Raw genomic sequence first — 27900 nt, 5'->3', positions numbered from 1 at the left:
CCTTGTCCATGGTATATATGTACCCTATATCCGAGTTACATCTCCAGTACATAATGCCATCTTTGATACAGCTTCAGACTTGGGAACTGGGAGCTGCTACCCTGATTGATCAGTCTCAGGATATGCATTCAATAAATGATCCTTGTCTGATTTAGATCTGTGTTGGTGTGGTTTGTGGGGTGACTCCTGAACCCCAACATCTTAAATGAATGATACAATTTCAATTTTAAGAAACCACTGGTAGCCAGGTGGGTGGTGGCAAACGCCTTTAATCCCAGCACTTGGGAGGCAGAGGCAGGCAGATTTCTGAGTTCCAGGCCAGCCTGGTCTACAGAGTGAGTTCCAGGACAGCCAGGGCTACACAGAGAAACCCTGTCTTGAAAAACAAAAACAAAAAACAAAAACAAAACAAAAAAAAAAAAACACTGGTAACTCAGGCCATGCATAGAGGTTTCACCCTAGATACAATTGTATAGCGACAATTTTTACTTATCTTTCATAGGACATAGTTAGATGAGAGAGAAAGGTAAAGAAGAAAAGTGGCAGAGGAGAAGAAAGAAACAATACATTTGTTCAGAAATCACATTGTAATTTTTATAACAACAAGAATAGGTGATACTTGGGCTGGAGAGATGGCTCAGTGGTTAAGAGCACTAACTGCTCTTCTAGAAGTCCTGAGTTCAATTCCCAGCAACCACATGGTGGCTCACAACCATTTGTAATGAGATCTGATGCCCTCTTCTGGTGTATCTGAAGTCAGGGACAGTGTACTCATATACATAAAATAAATAAATCTTAAAAAAAAAGGATACCTAATACAGTTCTTTTTCTATTTTTAGGAGATAGAATCTAAATTCTATTGGTAATACTTGATCTCTACCCCAACAAGACAGTGGTCTAAGACAGAGTCATATAAATGACCTTATAAAAAATAACTTACATAAAATAACTCAATTTCCTTTTTTTTTTTTTTGAGGCCAGGTAGGCCATAATGGTCTCAACCATGTGATACCTCTGAGTTTTTTTCTTCTCAAATACTGAGTTATGGATATGTGCCATCCATGGGCACTATCTCCCCAACCCCAAGATCTTTGTTTTTAAAAACTGTTTCATTGCTTTGTGTCATTAACTGGTAAAGGCATCTTTGAAAAGACAGATGCCTCAGGTACTTCCAGTTTGTGTTGGAGAAGAGGATAAGTGTTCAGATAAAGACAGACTAGAAGCTGGGTATACTGACTAATGCCTTTTATTCCATCACTCCTAAGGTTGAAACCTCAAAAAAAAAAAAAAAAAAAAAAAAAAAAAAAAAAAGCCCCAACAGACAAACAAAAAATAGGCTAGAGAAGTGGCTCAGTGGTTAACAGCACTTGTTGCTCTGGTATCGGACCCAGCTTTACTTACCAGTTCCAGAGGATGCAGTGGTTACATGGTCTACCATATGCAAGAAAAACATTCATACATGTGAAATAAAAATAAATAAATCTTAGAAAAACAAACACAAACACAAAAATGAAAACAAAATGAAAATGAGCATAGGAAGAACATATAAATGGTTTGTAATTCTGTGACAGTCCAGACAACAAAAATGACATGCCGTTGGTAGACTAGATATCCCATTCCCCAACAAAACAAAACAAAATGTGCCTGGATTGACAGTTTTACAGAAAGTAAAGAGTTCCAGAGCAGCACAGGCTGAGTAAAGTCATGTATTTGGAAGAGAAAAGGGTCCTTATATAACTAGTAGACCATGATAACAGAGCACCTACTACACATCAGGTGCTACTGAAGACCCCCAAAACTCGGGAGACCCTTCCTCAAGTCTCAGGAAATCATGACCATCCAAACATCACAAGAAACCATACCTGGATGCAATCAGCAGAGGTTTATTGGAGAGTTGGCTAGCCAAGGTCAAAACTGCTCGTCCATGCAGGAACAGAATTTTGACAAAAAGCCAGCAAGCTGAGGGTTTTTTTCTTATAGCATGGGGTGGGGAAAGGAAGGAATTTTCACATGGTTACACATGATTGGTTGCATTTTTGAGTGGTTACACATGGTTGGTTGTTTTACAAATTTTGAACAACAGCAGGCTGTAACACTGGGAAAACCTCAAGGGGGGTTAACCAAGAACAATGGAACATTTCAGAGGAACCCACCCTAAATGATTTAGAGCCACATGAAAATCACTCTGCATACTCATTCTTCTCAAAAATGTAGTTTTTACCATGTCATTGTGCCCTACCCTGTCATTATCAACTATTTCAGGTTAACTATTTCTCACTTGCCATAGCCCCACCCTGAGGCTTGAGGAATGTTAATCCAGCAAGTGTCCTCTGATTCAGGGATAATGCCCTCCACCCAGAGTGTGTCCCAGGGCAGTGAAAGCCTGAAATCTTACATCCAGTTCTGCTTTCTGGAACTTGCATTCTTTTGCTCAGGTTTAGGGTAGAGAAAAAGTATATATCATAAAATGGTCTTTATAATTTTTCACTCTACACTACATTCAACTCTCTATAAGTATTATTGTTCATAGCATACTCACATTGTAAAGGTAGAGAAACTAAGGCATACAGAAAGTTAGGTACTTTTTGTTTTTGTTTTGGAGACAGGGTTTCTCTGTGTAACAAACCCTGGCTGTCCAGTACTCTTCCGCGCCCCTTCCGAGTCGTGCAATGAGTAATACTTCCCATACCCATCTCGATGCCTTTTGTCTGGGAAAGGGAGCCTCCACCCTGGGGTGCCACCAGGGGAGGAGGTTTCTTGGCATCAAACCTTTGTGCAATCAGGCATACTTTTGGGAAATCTGTCCATACTCGTGGAACATTCCCTGTCGAGTACCCACTCGCAAACACCTCTAAATATTTAGGTACCACAGTTATTCAGGCAAGGGCTGGCTAGACTTAGACCTCTCATCGACCCAGTGCAATGGGCTGAACCCGTGGGGTGCATCGACTGAGGGTCTCAGTCATCAGTTACTTTGTTAGCATACATAGCCAAATTTCAGGGGAAGATCCTTGCTCCAAGGCTATGAGTGCTTGGGCGATAATGGCCTTGTCATGTTTTTGTTGGGCTCTGAGCTTGCAGAGCAACCATAACATGAACACCAATCCACAACATAGGGCTGCACCAAACAGGCCTATCCCCACCCACTCCTTAAAGAAAGAAAAGGCAGAAGAAATTCAAGAAGTAAAATCGCCAAGGGCAACAGGGTCCACTCGTGTTCCATCAAGGCTCAAGATCCAGATCTGCAATTGCTGCTGCATCTGCTCCAGCTCCCCAGTCCAATTCCCTTGTAAATAAGCAGAAAGATTATGGCTTTGAATAAATGTATCGTTCATAAATCTCAGAGGTGTAATACATAGATGTGGGGTTGCTGACACGCAGCTCATCTGAACCACATCTGTGAGTTGTTCCACATGGGCTTGGAGCAAATCAACTCTCTGATTGACCAACAGAATGCCTGATGCCAAGTGTGCATCCATTTTCTGTAGAGTGGTCAAAGCCTCAGAAGTCTTTTCTGAAATTTGATTAACAACAGTAGCTGTTGTAACTTGATTAGCCATGGCTATGCCGGCTGTCACAGCTGCAGCTGCAAGGGATGGTAATAGCAGTGACAATGGCTGCCGTTATATCAAAATCTCTCTTCTGTCGAAATAAAGTCAAGGTTTCAGATGTCTGAATGGGGATAGGGATCCAATGTGGTATTCTGGCTATTAGGGCCTGCTTATAGACAAGAGCAGACCAGCACTGGGACATAAAGCAAGTTACATTGGTACAAGTATTAAAGGAGTGGTTGGATAAGGTGAAAAGAAATGGAGGATATGCACAAACTGGAGTGAGGCATTAATTCGCTCGGTATAGTTAAAGGTATAGGAGAAATTCTGTTTAGCAGAAGCGGCGCCTTTTAAGAAGGCAAGGAGGCAGAGGCAGGCGGATTTCTGAGTTCGAGGCTAGCCTGGTCTACAGAGTGAGTTCCAGGACAGCCAGGACTACACAGAGAAACCCTGTCTCGAAAAACAAAAAAACAAAAAAACAAAAAAACAAACAAAAAAAAAAAGAGGCAAGGGCATAGGTTTTGGAAAAGCAGATAGGATAGCCCATCTAAATTCACTATATATACTAGGAACCCAAGCTTGGAGAATCCATGTAGCAATCAAAAGCATTCTTAGGGGAACCCGCTGAGGAATCATTGTCCCCAACTGTGAGGTGTCGCGTCAGGCGTTCCGGCAACCAAAACGGGTTGTCTTCTTCCTGTGGAAAAACACAAACTGCTCCCCTGGATCTTATTAAAATAGGATCTGAGCCTTTCCATTGACCAGTCAAAACATCTTTCCATTTTATCATTTCTTTTGGCCTAGTTGGTTCCAGGCAATGGCGATCAGCCGCTGTATTGCCCTGACTGTCCAAATTCAAAAAATTAAGAGTAAAAAGTGTCAGAGAGACAATAACCCGTGGCACCGTGGGCAGAGCTTCCTCAACTTCTCCTTTTTGTTTTATCAAATAAGTTTTAAGGGTACAATGAGCACACTCAATGATGCCCTGTCCCTGAGGGTTGTAAGGAAGACCTGGCAGGTGTGTCACCTCCATTTGGTGACAAAATTGTCCAATCTTTTGAGAAGTGTAGGCTGGTCCATTGTCAGTTTTAAGGATTTTAGGCTTTCCCTAGGTACTCCAATCCTCGAGACAATGTTGAATAACATGGGCCACCTTTTCTCCGGTCAATGGAGAGGAGAACATAACTCCAGAACAGGTATCAACGGAGACATGCAAATATTGTAATTTGCCAAAGGATGGGATGTGGGTAACATCCATTTGTCAGATCTGTAATGGCCTAATTCCCCGAGGGTTAATTCCGGTATGGGGAACAGGTAGGAATTGACAGCACTTTTGGCATTGAGACACACTATCTCTGGCCTCCTTTCTAGTGATGTTAAATCAACATCGTAGCATCTCAGCTGTCACATGAAACCTTTTATGAAAGGCTTTAGCCAAATTCAATTTTGGCGAAAGGGCAATTGCAATCAACTTTGTGGCTCGATCTGCCAGGTCATTTCCATGGGACATAGGTCCCGGTAAGCCTGAGTGAGCCCTAATATGAGTTATAAAGACAGGGAATCTTCGCTTAGCCAGGGTAAGCTGAATCTTTTGAAAAACTTCTACAAGTCTGCTAGATGTCTTAATTAACTCAGCAACTTCTAATGCTTTTACTGCATTAACCAAATAGAAAGAATCTGAAACAATATTTAAGGGACCTGGAAAGATTTCCAGAACCTCTGACACCACTAGGCATTCCACAATTTGAGGTGAGGTTTCATGGTATTGTTTGGATGTAATCTTATTATTAACCACATAGGCACCCACTCCTGTTTTTGACCCGTCCGTATAAACTACCATTCCATCTGGGAGTGGCTCCTGAGACACAATATGTGGAAATATGATAGCTTGAGTTAAGACAAATTGTAAGATGGGATGCTTAGGATAATGATTATCTATTTGACCATTGAAGGAAGTAACCAGCACTGCCCAAACATCAGAGGTCGTTGTTAATATTTGGACTTGATGGGCAGTATAAGGCACTATCAAAACCTTAGGCTCCCTTCCAAAATGGGTAATGGCTGCTTTTAGTCCACGAAGGGCAAGCTGAGCAACTGAATCTGGATACCATTCAATAATGTTTGCGGGAGAAGCATTGGGATGAATCCATAACAAGGGCCCCTCCTGCCATAACACAGCAGTTGGTAAGTGTCTAGTTTTAAAAACACATAAGTCAAAGGTTTTGGTTTCATCTATGTGTTTTAGTTGGGCATCTTGTAAAGCATTTTCTACTACTTGCAGAGCATGGCTTGTAGCCGGTGTTAAGGCCCTCGGTGAGGAAATATGAGCATCCCCTTCCAAAATATCAAATAAAGGTTTCAGCTCGGCCAAGGGAATTTTTAAAAATGGTCTTAACCAATTTATATCACCTAATAATTTCTGAAAATCATTCAAAGTATGTAAATGGTCTCTACGAATCTCCAATTTCTGAGGAATTATCTTTTCTGGATAGATAATCGTCCCTAAAAAGGAGCCAGTTTCTGAAAATTGAACTTTCTCAGTAGCAACATGTAGACCCCACTGTTCCAAGGTGTTTAATAATAAGGGGTATGAGGTCTGTAAAGTAATTAAATCCTTATGACACATAATAATGTCATCTGTGTAATGGGCCAGCAGCAGAGAAGGAAATTGTTTCCTAACTGGCTCAAGGGCCATTTGTACATACAGCTGACATATAGTGGGGCTGTTGACCATGCCCTGAGGCAGAACTTTCCACTGATATCTTTTATCAGGTTCAAAATGATTAATAGTAGGTAGTGTAAATGCAAATCTTGGTCTATCTTGTGAACACAAAGGAATTGAGAAAAAACAATCTTTAATATCTATAATTATGATTTTCCACTGCTTAGGCAAGGCAGAGAGTAAAGGCAAGCCTCGTTGAACAGAGCTAAATAGTCGCATCTGTGCATTGATGGCTCTTAAATCATGTAAAAGTCTCCATTTTCTGGATTTCTTTTTAATGACAAATATGGGTGTAATCCAGGGAGAGGTAGAAGGTTCTAGATGACCAAGCTGCACTTGTTCTTTAATTAGTCTTGTAGCAGCTTCCAATTTTTCAGATGATAGGGACCACTGAGGAACCCATACGACCTCCTTTGAGAGCCAGGGTATGGGCATAGAACCCTCAATGGCAACTAGGGAAAACCCAGGCCTTGTCTTCCTGTGTTTGATTCTTGTGGGTTAGGATCTAACCTTCCTTGTTCGTTCCTGCCAAGACCCTTCCCTTCTTTAAATCCCATTCTCTTCATAATGTTTATAGCTTGTGGGGAGTACTCACTGGTCAGAACTAGCCTTAGGTCTTGTAAGATGTCTCTTCCCCAGAGATTGACAGGGAGAGGAAGCACATAAGGTATAAAACTTCCTGTTTGACCTTCTGGTGCCTGCCAAGTCAATGAGCGAGAACTGACTGTGGGGCTGGCCTCATATCCCAATCCTTGTAGGGAGTGGGACGATCGTTTGACAGGCCATGCCTTGGGCCACCAATTAGAAGAAATAATACTTTTATCCTCTCCTGAGTCCAGAATTCCAGTAAAGTTTTTCCCCTCTATTGCTAACTGTAAGGTGGTTCTAGTTTTAAAGTCAACCACCAGATGAGCAAAGTCAGTTCCTGAGCAACCAAGCCCATGAGCACCTCTTAGCTTCCCGGTGGATGGAAAACAATAACGCAACCTTGGAAGGACAACCAATTGAGCAATCCTGTCCCTAGGGGAGATGGAGAATACGCCTTGTGGGCTAGAACAGAGAACTTGAAGTTCTCCAGTATAATCTTGATCTATTACACTGGGGTGTATCACAAGTCCTTTTAAAGTAAGAGAGGAGCGGCCTAAAATAAGGCCGACACTTCCCCCTGGCAGGGGGCCTCTATAATCAACGGGGATCAGCTGCACCCCCATGTGTGGCATTAGTCGGACTCGGGAAGTGGAACGGAGGTCCACTCCTGCGGAACCCCTTGTGGCTATGCAGCGAAGAGTCCCCTGAGCGTTCAGCAGTGTCCCATATCTTTTGGGGCCCTGGGTTCTTGGGCCCGTATATCCGTTTTTTGAAAAATTTTCTTCCTTAATGGCTGAGGGATTTGGAGGGAGGATCTGACCTCTTATATCTCTAACAGAGCGGCAATCCCGAGCCAGATGATAGCCCTTTCCACACCTGGTGCACAGTTTTGATGGTATTTGATTATTTGGGCACTCTTTCTTCATATGTCCCGCCTTTCCACAGGCAAAGCATCGGGCCATTTGATTTGAAGGGAATTTTCCACGATTCTGACCTTTAAGGAGGACTGCAGCCATTTCTAAGTTTGCTGCTACAAGTCTGGCATTAGTAAGGGGACCTCCCAAGCCTCGACAGGCTCTCAACCAGTCTTGTAACCCTCTGTTCCTATGAGGGGCAATGACTGTGTGGCATTCCGTTGTAGCATTTTTAAAGACCATTTGTTCTATCAATGCCATCACCTGTTCCGGGTCACCAAAAATCCTACCCACTGCCTCGGTCATTCGGGCCACAAAATCAGAAAAAGACTCATTAGATGTCTGAATTATCTTGGACAAATAAAGGTTACTGCTTTCCTTCCTAGGGAGAGACTTCCATGCGTTTATTGCAGCTGATGCTATCTGTGCGTAGACCTGCCAGGGATGAGTGGTCTGGTCCTTCGCGTGTACACCAACTCCAGCCAGCATGTCAAAAGTCCATAATTCTTGACCCTCAATGCTTGCATTAGCTCTGGCTTGTGCTTGTAACTACTCATGCCAGAGCGCTTTCCATTCCAAATATTGGCCCATATTGGTAAGTACCGCCTTCACTGTGTCCTGCCAGTCTCCTGGCGTCATAGCAGCTGTACTTAATCTCTCCACTTGGGATACGATAAAATTAGCCCCAATTCCATATGCACGTACTGCCTCAGCTAATTCTTTGACCTGCCTATACTCTACTGGGGCATGAACACAGGCTCCCTCTGTCCCTTCAAAGACAGGAAATGCCAGCTGTAGCTGTCTCTGATCTCCTGGGCTGAGAAATGAATTAGAGACGCTGCCCGGGTTGTAGGCTGGAGGCAAGGGCGGGGCCGAGGGACTCAAGGTCTTTCTTAGTCTTATCTCAGGACGGTTATTTTTTGGTCCATATCTGTTTTGTTCATAGGCGGCTGCCCCCTCCTCTAGGCTTTCTTCCTCTCCTTGCATTAGATCTTCTTCGGAGCTGCTGAGGTCTATGGCGGCAAGCTCCTTACTGGGGTAAAGGGGGGGGGTCCTTTTGACCTCCACTCTCTCTTCACCAGCTGGTGAAGGGTCCTTATTCTTAACAGGCCCTGCAGTGGCCTCTGTTCCTTTTGAGTACTCTCCCTTTTTACCAGACTCCTGGGTCTGCTTCTTTTGTCCAGGCCTTCTTGCCTGCTTCCCCTTTCCAGGTTCCTTGGCCTTATCTTTTTTCCCCAGTCCCCTTAGCCTGATGCCGGCTAACACACTCTGTTTCTGATACCCTGGGGTGGACCTCTTCTAAAAACTCTTGACTTGCATTAATAGCTGTGCTGCAAGCTGGATCCTCACAACACAAATAAGCTAAAAGCGAGAGCAATGCAAGCAAGAGTCCAACTAGTGAAGCGGCGGCAATGAGTGAAAATCCGCTCGCAACCAAGGCTTCCACCCTAAACATACCTCTCAGAGACGTACCTTGATCCTGTAGTCTTTTAACCCACCCCGAGTCTCGGGGGGGGGGGGGTCTCTGTGGCACCTTGAAGTTCCCGGGTTTTGGCACCAGATTGTTCTGCGCCCCTTCCGAGTCCCCTCGCCTGCAAGAGAGACATGGGAGGCAGTGTTCAGGTAGTTACTACAGTGAGGCTTTATTCTTGTATCAGCTGAAGTGGAAGACCCCAAGCCCGGAAAAGGCACTGCTTATATGCACCCTAGAGTGGCGTGTTCACTTCTGATTGGCTGTTCACTCATCACCCCATATTACGCCCCGGGATGGGCAGTGGCTTGGCGCGCTTTCGCCTCTTGCACCTGCGCAGTTTAGTTGTTTACTTGTGGGAGCACCATTACAAGATGCCCGCGCCATCTTGTAATGGTGAATGCTATCACCGCTCGCCGAGGCTCCTAACATAGTACTCTATCTGTAGACCAGGCTGGTCTTGAACTCACACAAAGATTCGCTTCCTTCTGCTTCTGAGTGCTGGGAGTATAGGTGTGCACAACCATGCTCAGCAGAGCTAGGTACTTTTTTTGGAGATCATTCATCTGCTAGTAGACATGGGTAGAGTCCAGAACTTCAGCTCTTGCTCTCTGCAGTTTTTACTGCATCTAAGTTAAGACCATAGCAACCTAAGGACACTTAGAGATGGCAAGAGGCCTATAGCAAGGTCCAGATGAGAAGATTCTTATCTATTGCTACTCATTTTGAGAATATAGCTTTGTGAAAGGCCACATTTCTCTATGTTCCCTGTGCCTCATCTCATGCCTTCCCTCCAGCCAGGAAAGATCCTTTGTGACAAATTACTAACGGTTTCTGATGGATAGACTATTTGAGCTCAAATGTTTCCAGGGCAGAGTGAAAAGTTTCTTTTTTCTCAAGTTTGCCCCAAGTGCCCAGAATAACTTCCTGGAAATAAGCAAAGTTTACAGCACTTCTGTTTTCTAGAAGTGTCTTAGAGTTAATTATATACACTGTATAAGGTTCCTTGGGTTTTTTTGTTTGTTTTTGTCCTGGATGCAGAGGATTTATGTACAATTTAATGAGTCTCTCTACTAGTAATAATCAGCCTTTTACCCCCAAATAAAATTGCATTAGCTACTATTGTTGATGCTATTTTCTGCACACACAAATACTTGTGTAAGATAAACTAGATCTGCTACTTTTAATTTTAATATTGTAATCAACTGCCAAAGTCTTCACCCTTTAGGCTGCAGTATTTGTATGCTTTCAAAAAACCCCAACAACAATAAAACAAAACAAAAAACCATACTATCTGGCTTTTTCATTCTTTCTAATATATCATCTTGTTAAATGCTTTAAGTTTTCACTTAAATATGTTTTCTACATATCCATACTGACACATGTGGGTAGCTCTGGTTTGTGTCTTTTTATTTATTACAGAGTGGTGTTCAATTGTGTGAATGTACTATGGTTTATCCATATACCTTCTGAAGGACAGACGGTTAAGTTTATTCTCTACAATATGTTTCAAGAGCTCCGTTGGGACTTGTTATAGGAGGTGAACAAGGCAGACTGCTGAGTTCCAGTATGCTATGAGGCGAGGAAAAGCATGCATAGCATAGCTATAATTAGTTATACAAAATACCTGTTAGAGTGTCTGATCCATGACTTGTCTTTGTTGAGTGAACTCACCATGAATCACAAAGACACTGAATGCAGGGCATGCTGAGTGTCATGGTGTGGACACGTGGCAGACTGTGGTTGATATCCTTAGGAACTGCAATACCTAAGGAAGTAGTCATAGGCACAGCAGGTGTTCTGCAGGAAGTTCCCCTGTCTGTGGTTGTTGTTTAAAGGCTAAGATGGACAGGTCGAGAGGGGCTAGTCTTTTTTTTTTTTTTTTTTTTTTCTGTTTCCAGTGGTGGCTGGGATCTAGGCCTCTTATTTGTTAGGCCAGTGATGTACCCTGAGCCACATTTCTAAGCCCTGTAGAACTCTGTATTGTTCTTAGACTCTGGTTAATCTTTCAATTCATAACAAAACAAAAGAAAACAAAACAACCACTAGTTAGAGAAACTACATCAAGACTGGTTTTTCTACTCTAATGTAAATAGTGCCCTTTGAGCCACTTTTTTTTTAAATAAAAGAAATAATCACAGCTCCCTAATGTCTACCACACCCAGCTATATTTATGCAAAGTTAATATACCTGGCTAGGTTACTCTGTGACACACCAGGTCTGTTAAGCTCAAATTCAAGTCTATATATCATGACAAAGAGGTAACCTCATTTTAAGAACTTCGTAACTGTACACTGGCATTATTTAATATTTGTATCATGATGTGTTTTGAGGCTAGGGTAAGAGAAACATATCATGTGTTAAAAATCTCGAGGCAAAGTGGTCCATATCCCACCCCCACCACAATTAATACATTTCAAGATTTCCATAGCTGTGAATGTAAAGATTCTACAGTTTTACCAAACAACAATTTTGTTTGTTTCTAGTTTGGCTTGCTGTATGACTGATGAACAAGCACCACTGTCAGCTCTTGAGGCATTGAATCACGAGGACTGTTGGAGTAGCTTAGTCCACACTACTTCTGTGTGGGAGGTTTTACCCCCAGCTTATCCCTATCATCAATTGGAAATGATTTACACTTACATTTCAAATGTATGGCTAAAAATAGAACACTCACAAATCTTAGCCCACTGCCTAATACACACCAAGGAAATAAAATTGGATCATGATAAACACTATCCATTGATTACACATTTTGGAAGATAGCAGCTTCCCCCTGTGGTCTCAGCCTCTCATTTCCATCTTTCTCATCTTAAATTCACAAGTTTTTATCAACCTTTTAACTATTCCTTTTCACTTTAACGTGCTCTTTTTGTCTTTTTTTCCCTCTGAACCCTAGTGGGTGTGCCCTGTATGGGCCGTTGTTACCACTTTCTTCCTCTATTGTTAATGTATATCATCATCATTGTCTTAATCAGGGATTTTATTCCTGCACAAACATCATGACCAAGAAGCAAGTTGGGGAGGAAAGGGTTTATTCAGCTTACATTTCCACATTGCTGTTTATCACCAAAGGAAGTCAGGACTGGATCTCAAGCAGGCCAGGATGCAGGAGCTGATGCAGAGGCCCTGAAGGGATGTTACTGGCTTGTTTCCCCTGGCTTGCTCAACTTGCTTTTTTATAGAACCCAAGACTACCAGCCCAGGAATGGAACCACCCACAATGGGCTAGACCCTCCTCCCTTTATCAGTAATTGAAAAAATGCCTTACAGCTGGATCTCATGGAGGCATTTCCTCAAAGGAGACCCCTTTTTCCGTAATAACTACAGCTTGTGTCAAGTTGTCACACAAAACCAGCCAGTACAATCATCATCACCATCATCACTACCATAACACATAGTCAGTCTTACTGTGTAACCTAGGCTGGCAGTAGCCTTCCAGGGGCTATCACTATAGGGTTTCCCACCATACCAAGTGGGTATTACTATTCCTTTCCAATGGGGAATGAAACATGAGCCCTTGAGTAAAGTTAGTGTTATGCCCAGGTCTCGGGATCTCCAAGAGATCTCAAAGAATTGCCATATCCGCTGTAGAGAAACATAAAAGCCCTTATTTCAAACCCAGGTTTGGACCGCAAATTGCACAAAGCAAAGTTGCAGTCCCGTGTCTAGGAGTATAGGGAATAGATACAAGCAGGTTACATGGGGGGAGGGAATCAGCAGATAAGAGAAGCTATAATGTTTTTACAAACTGGTCATAGCTGCCTGGGAACTCTTAATTGGCATGATTTCTCTCTAATTTTTGCTTTTCCCAAGGCCATAAGCCACCTGTGTTAGGGAGTGTTTGGCCATCCATCAGAGAGGGTGCCAGCTTCAGGCAGCATGTAGGATGAAGGCTGAATTTGTTTATCTGTTCTTAGGCTGATACCAGGATGGAGTTCATTCTTAGGGAGTTGCTATTGGAATGAGGATTTGTGGGGCCTTTGGCTGTGTCTTTTGGGAGAGACAGGTGGTGCAGGACTGAAAAGGAAGTGCTGAGGTAAGTGCCAGCCTGCTTGACCTCTGGGGAAGTGCTGAGGCCAGTGCTAGCTGCTCTTAGCTAGGCTTCTTCATTAGTATGCCTTCAACCCCTAGTCCAAGAAAATTATTATATTTTGAGATAGGAATTTTAGCCTCAACTGGTTTTGAACTCCTATGTACTGAAAGATGCCTTTGAACTTGTGATTATCCTGCTTCTACCACCAGAGTGCTAGAATTATAGGCATGTGCCACAGCAGCCAGGTTCTGACAATTACTCTTCATACTCATGAAACAAAATAAAAAATAAGGACAAGAATCAGCAATACTTTATTGGTTTTGATTGATAGTATACAATTCAAACTTTTCCAGTAAATTTAAACACAGTTCAAGATTAGGGTGAAATGTAATAGATCTGTGGTTTTCTGTTATGTGAGTAGATACTTTGAAGCTAGGCTAATGTGGTCAGAAGATGTTTAGGTGCCGGGCGATGGTGGCGCACGCCTTTAATCCCAGCACTTGGGAGGCAGAGGCGGGAGGATTTCTGAGTTCGAGGCCAGCCTGGTCTACAGAGTGAGTTCCAGGACAGCCAGAGCTATACAGAGAAACTTTGTCTCGAAAAACCAAAAAAAAAAAAAAAAAAAAAAAAAGATGTTTAGGAAAATGTTGTAATTGGAGGGGCATGTGCACACAGAATGATATAGGACTGAACTTCCTTATTTTGTGGCTTGGCCATTTTAAAGTCATGATGTACTATCATTATTTTGAATATACTATTAAACTCTAGGGTTTAAAGTGTTCAACTCAATTCACAGCCTTGTATATATCTATATATCACCACACATGGAAAGCTGAGTCATTGTATGCATGAGTCAACTATGTAAGACTTAGATAAACTTATCAAAAGGGTAAAATGAGGCAGGGTGTGGTGCTTCACACCTTTAATCCCACAGGCTTTTGATCTCTGAATTCAAGATCTCTGAATTCAGCCTGGTTTTCATTGTAAGTTCCAGGACAGTCAGGGCTACACTGAGAAACCCTGTCTCAAAAAACAAACAACAACAAAAAGTTAAAAAAAAAAAAAAAGCATAAATATTTAATTGGAGAAAACACTAGCAATACAACTCAGCTCCAAAAACCAAGATAAAAAAATGTGCTACACCAAAGCTTAGTCACTCACTAATATTCAACAGAAAACTAGGCCATTGGTTTATAAACTAGGCCAGTGGTTCTCAATCTTGTTTTGAATCTGAAGAGATATTTGACACTATCTGGAAACACTAAAGCCTGTTACCGGAAGGAAGAGGTTGCTACTGAAGTTAAATGGTGAGGGGGCTGAAGCACACTTAAGGACCTTAAGTTACATGGGAGAACTGCCCAGCAAAGGGTTCATAGGACTAGGCACAGAAATGAAATGGCATCTTGTCTTCAACTCCTTAAGTATTTTTTAGGGAGGCCTGCTTCACTACCCTTTTGGGATGGGTGCTACACACTCAGAACAAAATGAGGCAGGATCTATCTTTACTTTGAGAGGTTTTATTCATTACCTAGCCCAGTTTGGGCTGTAACTGAGGCTCCTACTGCTTTAGCCCCTAAAGGCTGGGATTTATAAGCATGGGCCACTTTATCTGCCTCTTCATGACAGGTCAATGATAACTTTAAACAGTGTGCCTTTTGCTGGCCACACCTAGGAGTATCCATTCCCATACAACCAACCCAGAACTCTCATTCACTACTCTTATTTTGTTCTCCTTAGTGTAGTAGATGCGAGGGGGTTTTAAATCTAAGAGCTGTCTTACACACCACTCAATGGTGGTTAAATAACTCAGAATTTACTTAGCAAGGGTGGTTACTGATGGCCAGTGAATTTCTTGCTTATATATATTTTCAAACCAACTGAGCACATTTACCGTTCATCAGTTAATGTTTTGATGGCTTCTATTCTAAAGACGAGGTTCAAAGGTCAGTTCTCTATGCTATGTGGTTCTGGAGATGACAGTCAGGTCACCAGGCTGGGCAGAGAGTGCCTTACCTGCTGAATTTGTCCAATGGTCCTTTTAAAATTATAAGTATTTAAAAATTGCATTTCTGTCGAGGCAGTGGTGACACTCGTCTTTAACCCTAGCACTCAGAAGGGAGAGACTGTAGGATCTCTGTGAGTTCTAGGACAGTCTGTTCTACAGAGTGAGTTCCAGGACAGAGAAACCCTGTCTCAAAAACCAAAGACAAAACCAAAACCAACTTTTATATAGGTGCATGAATGGAAGTCAAAGCTAGTTCTTTCCATCATTGTGGTCTCAGGGATCCCACCCTGGTCCTGTATTTCATCTGCACCACTGTTGGTGTTTTACCAGTGTAACTGTTCTCTGTGTCATTAAATATTGTGCTAACCCAAAACATATTTTATGTAAAAGGAAAAACTTAGTTTTTTTCGAGTTTTTATTATAGACTCTGTAACTAGTTCATTGAAGTGTTTATTTTCATTATGCTCATTTAGTGTACATGCTTTTGTGTGTGTGTGGGGGGGGTGTTAAGTTACAAGATCTGTGGTTGTCAGATCTACTTCCACCATGTGGCTCCTGTGGACCAAACTCAGGCAAGCAGACTTGGTAAGAACCTTGACCCACTGAGTCATCTTGCCAAACTCCCACCTTTTTTTTGTTTTTTAAAAAAGATTTATTTTATTGCCTGCATGTATGTGCTGTGGCTCCCAGAGGCCAGAAGAGGAAGTGAGTGCTGAGAGCCAGATCCCCTGCAAGCACAGCAAGTGCCCTGAAGTAGCCGCCTGCAGCCAGGAATCAACTGGGTTCACCTGAAAGGGGGGCTGGGAATGAAAGGGGACGGAGGGCAAGAGGAAGCCAAGACAACTTCCCTTATCAAGGCTCAAAGCTTTAATGTTCAGCTCTCAAATTAAAGGGGAAGGCCCAACCCACAACCCCTCCTGGTTTCAGCCGGGGAGATGGGTGGGATAATCCATAATCTGTTCTAGGTCCCGGCCATCTCTAGGCAAGCCCAGGGGCAGTTCTGCTTCTGTGTTCTGTGCAGCTAAGGTGGGTAACTCCACCTAGATCCTATCACTTGGTCTGTTGTGGTAAGCAAGGTCTCTCAGGCCTGCTCAAGTCTGGGGGAAGAGCACACCCTGAGGTGTGTTTGTTTGTTTGTTTGTTTTCCCCAAGACAAGGTTTCTCTGTGTAGTCTCTGCTGTCCTGGAACTCAGTAGACCAGGCTGGCTTTGAACTCAGATATCTAACTGCCTCTGCTTCCTGAGTGCTGGGATTAAAGGCATGTGCCACCATCAACCATCTAGTTCTTGTTTTTTGATACTGGATATCACTACATAGCTCAAACTGTCTTGGAAATTGAAATCCTAAATGCTAGATCAAAACCTTACCTTACTGTGCACACCTGAAGGTTTTAAGTTTCTTAGGCAAGCTTAGGAATGGAACTGCCTTCTGTTTTTAAAACAGGGTCACAATATCCCAGGCTGTCTTCTAACTTTTAAGTATGCAAGGATGAGCTTGAAATCCTGAACCTCCTATATGCACCTCTTTTAAATATTAGGATTATAGGTTGGCCTATGTCTGAATTATATGGTGCTGGCCTCTGACTCCAGGGTTTTTGCATGCTAGGCAAGTACTTTGCCAATTAGCTTGTTACTCTGCGAGAGAGAGAGAAAGAGAGAGAGAGAGAGAGAGAGAGAGAGAGAGAGAGAGAGAGAGAGAGAGAGAGAGAGAGAGAGAAAGACGTTCCTTTGTGAAAACCTGGTTTTCCTGGAGTTTGCTCTGTAGATCAGGCTGGCCTTGAGCTCAGAGATTTTCACCTACCTCTGCCTCTGGAGTGCTGATATTAAGGCATGTGCTATCACCTGGCTTGCTACATTCTTTAAAAAACACAAACATTTAAAATTGTGTGCATATACATGTGACAGGTATTGGTTACCAAGTTGATTATGTCTGGAATAAAACCGCAGTTGCTGGTTGCTGGTATACCTGTGAGGTTTTTGGACTGGATGGTTTAAGGTGGGAAGATCCATCTTAAATCTGGGCCATACTTTCTGGTGGCAGTTTATATAATAGGATGTGGAACAAGGTTCCTCTTTGCCTTCTCTGGCATTAGAGCCTATTTCTTCAGGATTCTGGTGTATACTGAAGACAAACTGAAATATAAATATATATTCTATCAGTCATGTTTCTCTAGGGAATCCTGTAAGTCTCTGTGTGAATTTTACACAGGAACCTGTGGAGTCCAGAGGAGGGTGTTGGATCCCCTATAACTGGAGTTACAGGTGCTTGTGAGCAGCCTGGTGTGATAGGTGCTGGGAACAGAATGTGGGACTTCGCCGGGCGGTGGTGGCACACACCTTTAATCCCAGCACTCAAAAAACAAAAAAACAAAACAAAATAAAACAAAAAGAATGTGGGACTTCTGCTCACAGCAGTATGTGATTATTATTATTTTTATTATTATTATTTTCGAGACAGGGTTTCTCTTTGTAGTCCTGGCTGTCCTGGAACTCACTCTGTAGACCAGGCTGGCCTGGAACTCAGAAATCTGCCTGCCTCTGCCTTCCAAGTGCTGGGATTACAGGCCTGTGCCACCACTGCCCGGCAGCAGTATGTGTTCTTAATCCACAGAGGCATCTCTGCAATCCCCTGCTTAAATTCTTCTATCACATATAGTCTGTTGTTTGAACATATAATTATATTTGGTCACGCATTCATTAGCTAGCCTATTTTAGCTGCTGTGAATTGTATTTTATAAGCATTTGCATACATTTATATTATCATTATTATTATTATTATTATTATTATTATTATTGGTGTTTGTGAATCAGGGTCTCTCTACATAACCCTGGCTGTCATAAACTCACCATGTATTCCAGGCTGGCCTGGAACTCACAGAGATCTGTCTACCTCTGCCTCCCAAATGCTGGGATTAAAGACGTGTCCACCATGCCCAGAATTTGTGCTATTTTGTTGGTGGCACTTCTCTGGTGGTGGAACTGCTCTTCCATGCACACAATCACAGGGGTGCAAAGTACCATAGGCAATGTCATGCCTAGAAGACAACATGTCACAACATCTTCCACCCCACTCCCCCCATCTTTGGTGCTTTCCATTCTCTATTATAAAGTGTTCCTTAACCTTGAAGGGGATGATACAGATGTCTCACTTATGGCTGAATATCCATCACTCATTTATGTTTAGTACTTTGGTCCCTTGTGAGTCTGCAGTCACCACTGGCCATTGCAAAAAGAAGCTTCTCTGATCAAAGCTGACAACCACATTATCTATGAGGAATAAACACAATTATTTAGAAGAGAATTTGTCAGGTGTATCATGTTAATTTAGCAAAACAGCTATAGTTTCTATGCTAGGGTATATGAACTCCCAGCCATGGGCTTTAACCAGGTTTGTAATACCAGATGTAAATTCCCTCCTGTGGAGCAGGCCTGAAAACTAGATAGAAAGTCATTGGTTATTCTCACAACAGATTTTTCACTACTGTACAGGTGGGCACACGTGACCTGGCTGGTCAGTAATATACCCTGTAGGACCCACAGCTGAGTAAGACCTGATGACTTTTCTCCTCAGCAAACTGAATAGCTTTTTCTGATACTATGAGGACTAACCAGCAATAGGGAAGCTTCTATGTCAGTTCCTGTTTGATTTCTCTATGCTCTACCACTCAGCATGTTATATACTGAAATTAAAACAAAACCCCTGCAATTTAACGAAAGCTGGATGAAATTAGTTGTTGATGCTCATTATTTTAAAAAAGGAAATCTTAAAAGGGATGATAAATTATCGATAGCATCATATATGCAAAGAAAACAAGCAATTGCATAAACCTGTCTTTGGTCAGCTTCTAGAAGTCTGGGATGGATGTAAAGGAATCAAAGGTGGGAGAAAACAAAGTCTCTAATGCATAAATATAAATGGGTAAAAATTATTACAAAATATTTCAAAAGTTATTTTTAAAATATTAAGTGTAAGTGTTTAAACTCAAACACATACAAACACCATAGATTAAAAAAAAAACTGCTGGGGTTAGTTTTATTTTTCAAGGAGTACTGAGTACATTCTAGGGAATTCATACTTGTTTTTAAAAAGAAAACCACACCTGTTAAAGACTGTACAAGGCTCACTTGATTACAGCTTCTGTGATTGTGGAGAGTTGAAATGTTGCAGGTACACAGTCAAATTATCTATGGCAATTTTTAGTTCACTTAAAAGACATTCATTGCCCCTAGGCTTCCACTAACCCAAAAGCTGAATGCCATTAAGTAACACTAGAGACCTACAGGAGAGATGTCTACACTTTCCCATAACTCAACAAACTCGATGTTGCTATTCATTTATTTGGAAAAATCCCTGGATTTAGGACTTTCTTTTGTTTTAGAACTATAAATACTTCTTGTAATCATTTCCCTGAAATCAACCTGAATCCATGTTCTTGGGTGAGTCAGGGTTACTTGACCTTTCTGAGGTAATATCTGAGCTTGTATGGGTAATTAGTAAACAGTCAGAACTGTATAATTTTAGATGTAATGTACAGAATCAGGTGACACAAATTTAGGTGTTTCCAATATTATTTTAAGGAGGATTTGCAGGATAAGGTGGTGCAAACTTGTAATCTCAGCAACCAAGAAACAGAGATAGAAAATAAAGAGTTTAAAGTTAGCCTGGGCTGCCAGGCGGTGGTGGCGCACGCCTTTAATCACAGCACAGAGGCAGGCAGATTTCTGAGTTCGAGGTCAGCCTGGTCTACAGAGTGAGTTCCAGGACAGCCAGGGCTACACAGAGAAACCGTCTCAAAAAAAAACAAAAAACAAAACAAAACAAAACAAAACAAAACAAAACAAAACAAAAAAAAGGTTAGCCTGGGCTACATAGCCACCCTAAAAGAAAACTGCAAACAACAGCAAGATGGTTCAATAAATTGTTTGCTGCCAAGCCTGACAACCTGAGAATGATCCTCAGAACCCATAAGGTGAAAAGAGAGAACCAATCCCACAAATCGTTCTCAAATGCATACACTTGATATATAAATGCTTTAATTTTGCTGTTGGTTTTTGAGACAGTCACACTATACAGCCTTGGCTGGTGCGATGGCTATTGTTGGTTGTCAACTTGATTATATGTGGGATGAATGACAGTCCAGAAGTGTGATTTGGATATTGATGCAGATTTTGAGGCTGGAAGGCACAGGCTTTTGATCCGGATCTTGATCTTATCATGTTCTTCATCATTCTGAAGCAACTGGCTTAATAGAAAGATAGAATGACCATTTGAAGACACAGTAACGGCGCCAATTAGGTGGCAGCAGCCTGGAGGGCTGGGGCAGGGTTTTTTAGGTGGTATATGTTTTGAATCAGCACCCAAATATAGTAGTTTCTCCAATATATAGCCACAATCGATGTGTCCATGAATCAAGGGGTTGAGAAGGGAATACTTCCTCTCAATATCTTCTCTAGTAACCCACTGGGTAAATTTTTGCTTCCTGTTCTCACAACCCTAAGTTTTGCTGGCTTAGAAGCTTCGGTTCCAAAGTGGAGCTTTCCTGCCAGGAGCTACAAAAAAATATTCCATAGACCTGAAGGCTCTGATTTTCCCTGCTCACTTTAGGCTTCTAATGCCCTTAAATCAACAGGCTAAGAAAAGAGTAACAGTGTTAGGAGAGGTAATAGATCCAGATTACTATGGGAAAATTGGATTGCTTCTCTACAGTGGGCATAAGTCCATTATGTCTGGAGTACAGGAGATCCTTTAGGGCATCTCTTGGTACTACTGTGTCCTGTGATTTGTGGTCCAGAAACCACAACAGCTTAATCCAGGTAGGGTGACAAAAGGCATCACAGACCCATCAGTAACTAAAGTATGGGTCACTTTTCTAGGAAAACATCTGAGACCTGCTGAGGTGCTTGCAGAGGGTGGAAGGAATTCCAAATGGAAAAGGAAAATAGAGATACCATCTAAGGCCACATAACTAGTTGGAAAAATGAGGATTATAATTGACGTGAGTGCTTCTGTTGTATTTTATTTAAAATGGATTTGTACAGATATTTGTATTTTCTTTAGATTTTCATATCATACATTGTAGCATGAATTAAGAGAAGACGAATAGGATGTCCCTCAGGGACAATGCCACCTATTCTAAATTTATATTGCCTTTGTGATTGTATGAGGGATAGTGACGTTATGTTAGTGGTAACAATGACCTGGTTAAATATATAGTATGTTTGCAATTGTTCATGGGATAGTTATATTATGTTTTGGTATTATTATGACCTGGCTATTGTTTTTATTTGGTATTAACCATGACATAAGGAGATATGGTTGTGTGTCAAGTTGACAAGGGGTAGATTTGATTACTAACTGTTGGTTGTAAACTTGACTATATCTGGGATGAACTACAGTCTAGAAGTGGAGGGAACACTTGTGATCCAGATTTTGAGGCAGGAAGACAACATGCCTTTGATCCAGATCTTGAGGCTAGAAAACATAGGCTTATGATCTGGACCTTGAATTGGGAAGACTCAGGCTTTTAATCCAGACGTTAGGTGGGAAGACACACCTTTAATCTGGGTCACACCTTTGGCTGGAAGCCTATATAAACACAATGGAAGAAGGAAGGTTTGTTCTTTCACTGTTTGTCTTTGCCTTGCTGGGACATCGATTTCTTCTCTGGCATTGGACCCTACTTCTTCAGGATTCCAGCGTATATAAAAGACCAGCTGAGAGAAGTTTCCATTAACAACTCACCATTGTGGGTTTGTTGACCTGCATCCTGTAAGTCATTCTAATACTTATATTCTGTCTCTAAAGAGAATCCTGACTAATATTGCTGGCCTAGAGCTTCTTCTTCTTTTTTAAAGATTATATTTTTTAATACACATACAAACACACACACAGTCATGGTTTTCAGACATGACAGAAGAAGGCATTTGATTCTATTACAGATGGTTGTGAGCCACCATGTGGTTGCTGGCAATTGAGTTCAAGAACTCTGGAAGAGCAGTTAGTGCTGTTAACCACTCAGCCATCTCTCCAGCCCCTGGCCTAGAGCTTCTAGGTAGACTAGGCTGGCCTCTAATTCTAATTCAGAGATTCACCTGCCTGTTCCACCTCCCAAATGCTGAGATTAGAGGTGTTTACCACCACCCCTGGCATTAAAAATTTGTCTTAATACAAGAAAACAACCAAACAACAAAGAGACTTTGATTACAGTCCAAATGTAAATGGACCCCACCCTTCCTAGCTCCTATATGTCACCTAACGTATCAGCTATGTATGTGTAAGCTACATACATATTTTTAAAATAAGTATAAGGCAGACTGGAGAATGATAAACTCAAATTACTCAGACCAAATCTATAAAAATTCAGAAAGCTTTGGGAGTAGATCTGAATTTGCTTGAGGTATGCAGTTTAAGAGGGTGTGACCCATCCATGGCTAAAGATTGGGAGGTTCCCAGAACTACTTGCATTAACACTTTCCCTGAGAGGAAGCTGAGAGTGGAGCTCAGTAGAAAGATGCTTTAAGCAGAGACTAAAGGCCCTGGGTTTCATTCCTAGCATTATGCAAAATGCACACATGTATACAGGTATCCCTAGAATTCCTGTCTTGTTAGTGTGTAACATTCATTTAAACTATTAACATTTAAACTATTTGTTCTAGTAACAATCATAAAATAAAAGCCATAGAAAGGATGAAGAATTGAAACTTTATAGTAGGCAAATCTAAAGCAAATTATAAAACTATTCATTCCTTTTTTTTTTTTTTTTGAGTGTTCTTATTCTGTAGCTCTACATACTAAGGTGGCCTCAAATTCAAAAGTGCTAGGATTAAAAGCAAGTGCTATCCCACTCTTAATATTTAGGATGTCAGAGACAGAGTCTAAGAAACCCTGGTTCTAGACTTCCCCGTGTAGACTAGGACGGGCTTGAATTCCACAGATTCACCTGCTCTGCCTCCTGGGTGCAGAATTAAAGTTGTATACCACCATAGCTGGTAACATTTTTTTCTTTTAGATTTTTCTTTTTTTGTTTCTTTTCTTTTCTTTTTTTTTTTTTTTTTGTTTTTTGGTTTTTCGAGACAGGGTTTCTCTGTGTAGTTCTGGCTGTCCTGGAACTCATTCTGTAGACCAGGCTAGCCTCGAACTCAGAAATCCTGCCTCTGCCTCCCAAGTGCTGGGATTAAAGGCGTGCGCCACCACCGCCCGGCTCTTTTAGACTTTTCAAGATCTGTTTTTATTTTGTTTGCACCATGAATGTGCCTCATGCTCAAAGAAGCTACAAAAAGGTACTAGATCTCCCAAAACTCGAGTTACAGATGGTTATAAGCATCAGTATAGGTCTTCTGACAAACGTGAAAGTGCCTTTAATTGCTGAGTCTCCTCTCCAGCTCCTATTTAAGTTTTTATATCTGCCTAAAAGTTATAGCTAATCACATCACTTGTTAATTTTCAGTATCTACTAATATTTTATAAAACTTGGGATCAAATCCATTCTTATGCACTACCACTGAGCTATATCCCAGCATCAATTATTAATTATAACAAAACATCTGCAAAGGAATATAATCATGTACTATATCATATCTTTAAAAAAACAGTTGTACATAGTAAAATATGAATGACCATACCACTGGTCATTCAGTTTACCCTGAATAACATATTCTAACATAATGATAGTTTTGTGAGTTTTTGTTAAGGAAGGCAGGCCAGTTGTGGTAGCAAATGCCTTTAATCCTAATACTCTTAAAGAGGAAGCAGAATCTCTGAGCTTGAAGCTAGACTGGTCTACATATGGAGATCCAGGACAGCTGGAATAGCCAAAAATCAAGTTATTTTTCAAACTGATGAAAACATTGGTATTATAGTACAGTAGGAGCAGCCTTTACTATAGGTCTGAGATGTTTGTTATCTGATGTCAGTCATTCTTCGATTTCAAGTTGAAGGAAATGAGCCATCTGTTAGGATAATATATTACAAAACATGTCACATATGTCACAAGACTGTTAAGTCATACTGAGGTAGGCAATGAATAGCTACTAAGAGGATTGTCAGCCCAAAATAATTTAGCTCTGAAGTTGCACTATCCCAGCTCTCCACAATCAGGAAGTTTCTAATCAATCCCCTACACCTTTACAAAGCTCTGGCTTTTCTCTGGTAAATTCAGTTCATAGTACTTACCAAGTGGTTTTAAAGATAAAATGGACCATAATTAAAGCTAGAGTCCCAGAAACACAGAGTACAGAATAAGGACTGGCATGACAATAGATTTAAGTAGGATTGAAGACTTCATGGCCAAAATTTTCAGTTCAACATTCCTTTTATAGTAAGTCACCTTAAAAATATATGAGAGGTTTGTCAGGTAAGATGGCTCAGAGAGTAAATGTGCCTGCTCCTGAGCCTGATAGCCTGAGCTCAATTTCTAGAACCCATGTTGGAAGGAAAGAACTGACTCCCACAAGGTGCCTTCTCATAAACATGTACAGGTGCAAACTGACTAAAACCAAAGGGTCATTTGAGGACATAAAATTGAAAACAAATGCTACTAAAATAAAATGATTTTAGGAAACTAGAGAGAAACCTTAATTTTATAGGTTACACAAAGACATAGTTTAAAAGATATAGAATGGGTACAAATAAAATTCCTTTGTATTTTACTTTTTGTGGCTCATGCCTTTAATTCCAGCACTCAGAAGGCAGAGGCAAGCAGATCTCGAGTTCAAGGCCAGCCAGTGCACAGTGGAGGTCTAAACCATCCAGGGCTACACAGGAAAACCCTGTCTTGAAAAACCAAAGTGAAGCAAAGAAGTTTTGATAAATCTCATTACTCTTATTTTTTGTTTTTGTTTGTTTGGTTTTTTTGTTTTTCGAGACAGGGTTTCTCTGTGTAGCCCTGGCTGTCCTGGAACTCACTCTGTAGACCAGGCTGACCTCAGAAACTCAGAAATCCGCCTGCCTCTGCCTCCCAAGTGCTGGGATTAAAGGCGTGCACCACCACTGCTTGGCTACTCTTATTTTTTAATCATACCACTACCTAATGTTTATATCATCACTTTAGGTTGTTATAGAAATCTTTTTAGAAATCTTTAGAATTTTATTTTCTAAGCTAACATGGTTTAAGTTTTATATGCATAGGGAATAAATGACAAGATTTTAAGATCCTCATACAGTTAACTATATTCAAATTTCCAGAGATTAATATAAAAATGTGAATTATGGTAGTTTGATTCCATGCCTTCTAACATTTTTCTGAAATACAATTTCCAGTAGCTGTACGATGTCACATCGTACAGATATGTGACACTGTGGGAAAGGGGTTGGTTCTTCTGTCTGTCCCTCTAGGCAGTACTGTAGTGTTTGCAGAGGCATTTTTAAGTTGGTATTGATAAGTTATTTCTCCACCAGTAAAATGAGCCAATTTTAACCAAAGTATACGTAGATAGATTTATTGCCATGAAGAGGGAGAAAGAGGGGAGGGGGAAGAGAAAGAGCACATCTAGGGGGGGATGTGGTGCAAAATGTTTGGATTATATAGGGAAGAATCTCTGGGGGAAGGGCAGGCCAGCCCCTAGGCTGGAAAGTTCAAGGTTGGGGGCAGGGTATGTCAGGTAGGGACTGAGGGGTGCTGGGAGAATCTGGAGGCCAGGTCTGCTTTGGTAAGTAAAATATGTGCCTCAGCCCCTTGTCCTGGAGTCTGAAACCAAGCAGTTACGGATAGGAGTATCACTGATATCAGGTGATGAAAGCTAGAGATGTCAAAAATCCTAAAATGTGGGGCTAGAGCGGGCTCTAGACTCAGCCATCTAGAGCACTGGGTGCTCTGCCAAAGAGCATGTTCAGGTCCCGGGACTCACAGCTTTCTGTAATTTCAATGTCAGAGGATCCAGTGCCCTGGTCTCTAAGCATGAGGCATGGACATGGTGCATGTTCATACATGTAGATAGAATATCCAAACAAATAGAATAAAATAACATGTTTAAAAAAATCAACTTTCACAGGATGGTCTGTGATGAACTGACCTATTTCCTCCCCTATGCCCACAAAACAGTTTTATCATTGAGAAACTTAGCTTACACTAAACTTTCAAGTTCATACCTTTTTTTTTTTAACCTTAATTTGAATTGATACCAAAGTAAGGGGCAGCATTGTGTACTATGGTTATGGCCTTAGAATTCATCAGCTGGTTAAACTCCAGTCTTGTTACCAGCTAAGGAACACTAATTAGAAAAGTGTACTGATTCAGTAGCTTAGTCTTCAGGAATCAATGTCCCATCTGTAAAACTGGGAGTAAATAATAAAATCTGGATTAGTTAAGATAGTTAAGTTGAACTGTAATGTAAAAGCCAAGAGACACAAATCTAAGAACATTTTAGTATTTTCAATTAAAAATTACATTTTAAAAATAAACATAATGACAAGGACTGCCAGAAGTATGAAATCAAAATCTCAAGATCTGTCTCCTGGCACTGAATCAAATGGCCTTTCAAGCCATTAGATAATGATAAAAATCACTGCTGGGTCAATATTAGAATTGGGAGAATAAAGAATAGAAAATATTACTGCCTCAGAAGCAACAGGTATTTTTTCCTTAGGATTTATGTGTCTTTAATATAGACAGAAATTTGTATGTCCTTGATCATGGTGTTATTAGACAGGGTGGCCTGTTGTCCTACCTTAGCTTCTATGTGCTAAGATTAGAAGTATGCATTATTAAATCCAGCTATTTTATGAATTTAGGTAGTAGGGAACAAATACAAGGCCATGCTAGCATCCATTGTATTACTGAGCTACACTCTCCATCTATATTTTAAAAATGTATATTGTAATGTATGTAAGTTAAAAATCCCAAACTCTCATTTGGAGTCAGTTCTGTCTACGTGATTGACTAATTTATCATTAAAAATATTCCATAAAGAATTCGCTCTACTTCTGGACATTTTGATAAATGTTAAGATAATTAATATAAGAACTAATGTTTTATAATCTTAGGGATACTATCTCTTTCAATTTGAAAAAAAGGCCTGTCTTTATAGATTCAAATCTTTTAGAACATCAAGGGTGATATACTTGCATGTTTTGAACTTCAGCATCAACAGAGTTGGTTACTAGCTCTTCAGATTCATTACTATCCTTGAAGACACTCAAATTAACTATCATCATCACTAGTAACACCTATGAACACCAACAAACCAACTAAGTAGTGGAACAGCTGTAAGGTCTATAAACAGCACTGAGAACAAAGATCCTTCTCCTGAACACACTGTGCCACACCAGCATTTTCAACAGTGACTGACAATTGAGTTACGATCCTTAAATATTATTTTATGAGTGTTTTGCCTGCACGGCTGGTGCCCAAGGTCAGATGGTGTTGCATGCCCTGGCACTGCAGTTATGGATATTTGAGAGTGACCAGGTGGGTGTTAGGAACCAAATGGTCTTCTGCAAGAGCATTAAGTCCTCTCAACCATTGATCCAGCTCTCTTTCCTTCTAGTTAAAATTTTAAAAGCAAAATTTCAACCAGTATTTTAACTCTTAACAGACTTAATTTTGATATGTATTGAGTACAAATTAGCCAAATATATAAACATAATTGATCAATTTATACTTTTTAAAAAGATGCTC

The 27900-nt window shown here is 41.0% G+C and overlaps 1 long non-coding RNA gene across 8 annotated transcripts in view; it reads right to left on the bottom strand.

Annotated features, from left to right (window-relative positions):
- Window positions 1-1863: 1863 nt before the first annotated feature.
- LOC143438650 (uncharacterized) overlaps window positions 1864-27900 on the bottom strand; it is a 29436-nt gene continuing 3399 nt past the window's right edge. For 2 of the 8 annotated variants that reach the window (XR_013107364.1, XR_013107358.1), the window contains exons 2-3: window positions 9249-9367; window positions 1864-4248 (exon numbers count right to left, since the gene is read on the bottom strand). This is a non-coding gene — a long non-coding RNA (uncharacterized LOC143438650). Of the gene's footprint in view, window positions 4249-9233; window positions 9368-17252; window positions 17420-18407; window positions 18554-27900 lie in introns of all 8 variants that reach the window. The other 6 variants (XR_013107360.1, XR_013107359.1, XR_013107362.1 and 3 more) reach the window with 5 other exon arrangements.

This window comes from Arvicanthis niloticus, chromosome 25, assembly GCF_011762505.2.
Source record: "Arvicanthis niloticus isolate mArvNil1 chromosome 25, mArvNil1.pat.X, whole genome shotgun sequence".
NCBI lineage: Eukaryota > Metazoa > Chordata > Mammalia > Rodentia > Muridae > Arvicanthis > Arvicanthis niloticus.
Note: the sequence above shows the minus strand (reverse complement) of the source record. Positions and strands in the feature narration are given on the sequence as shown.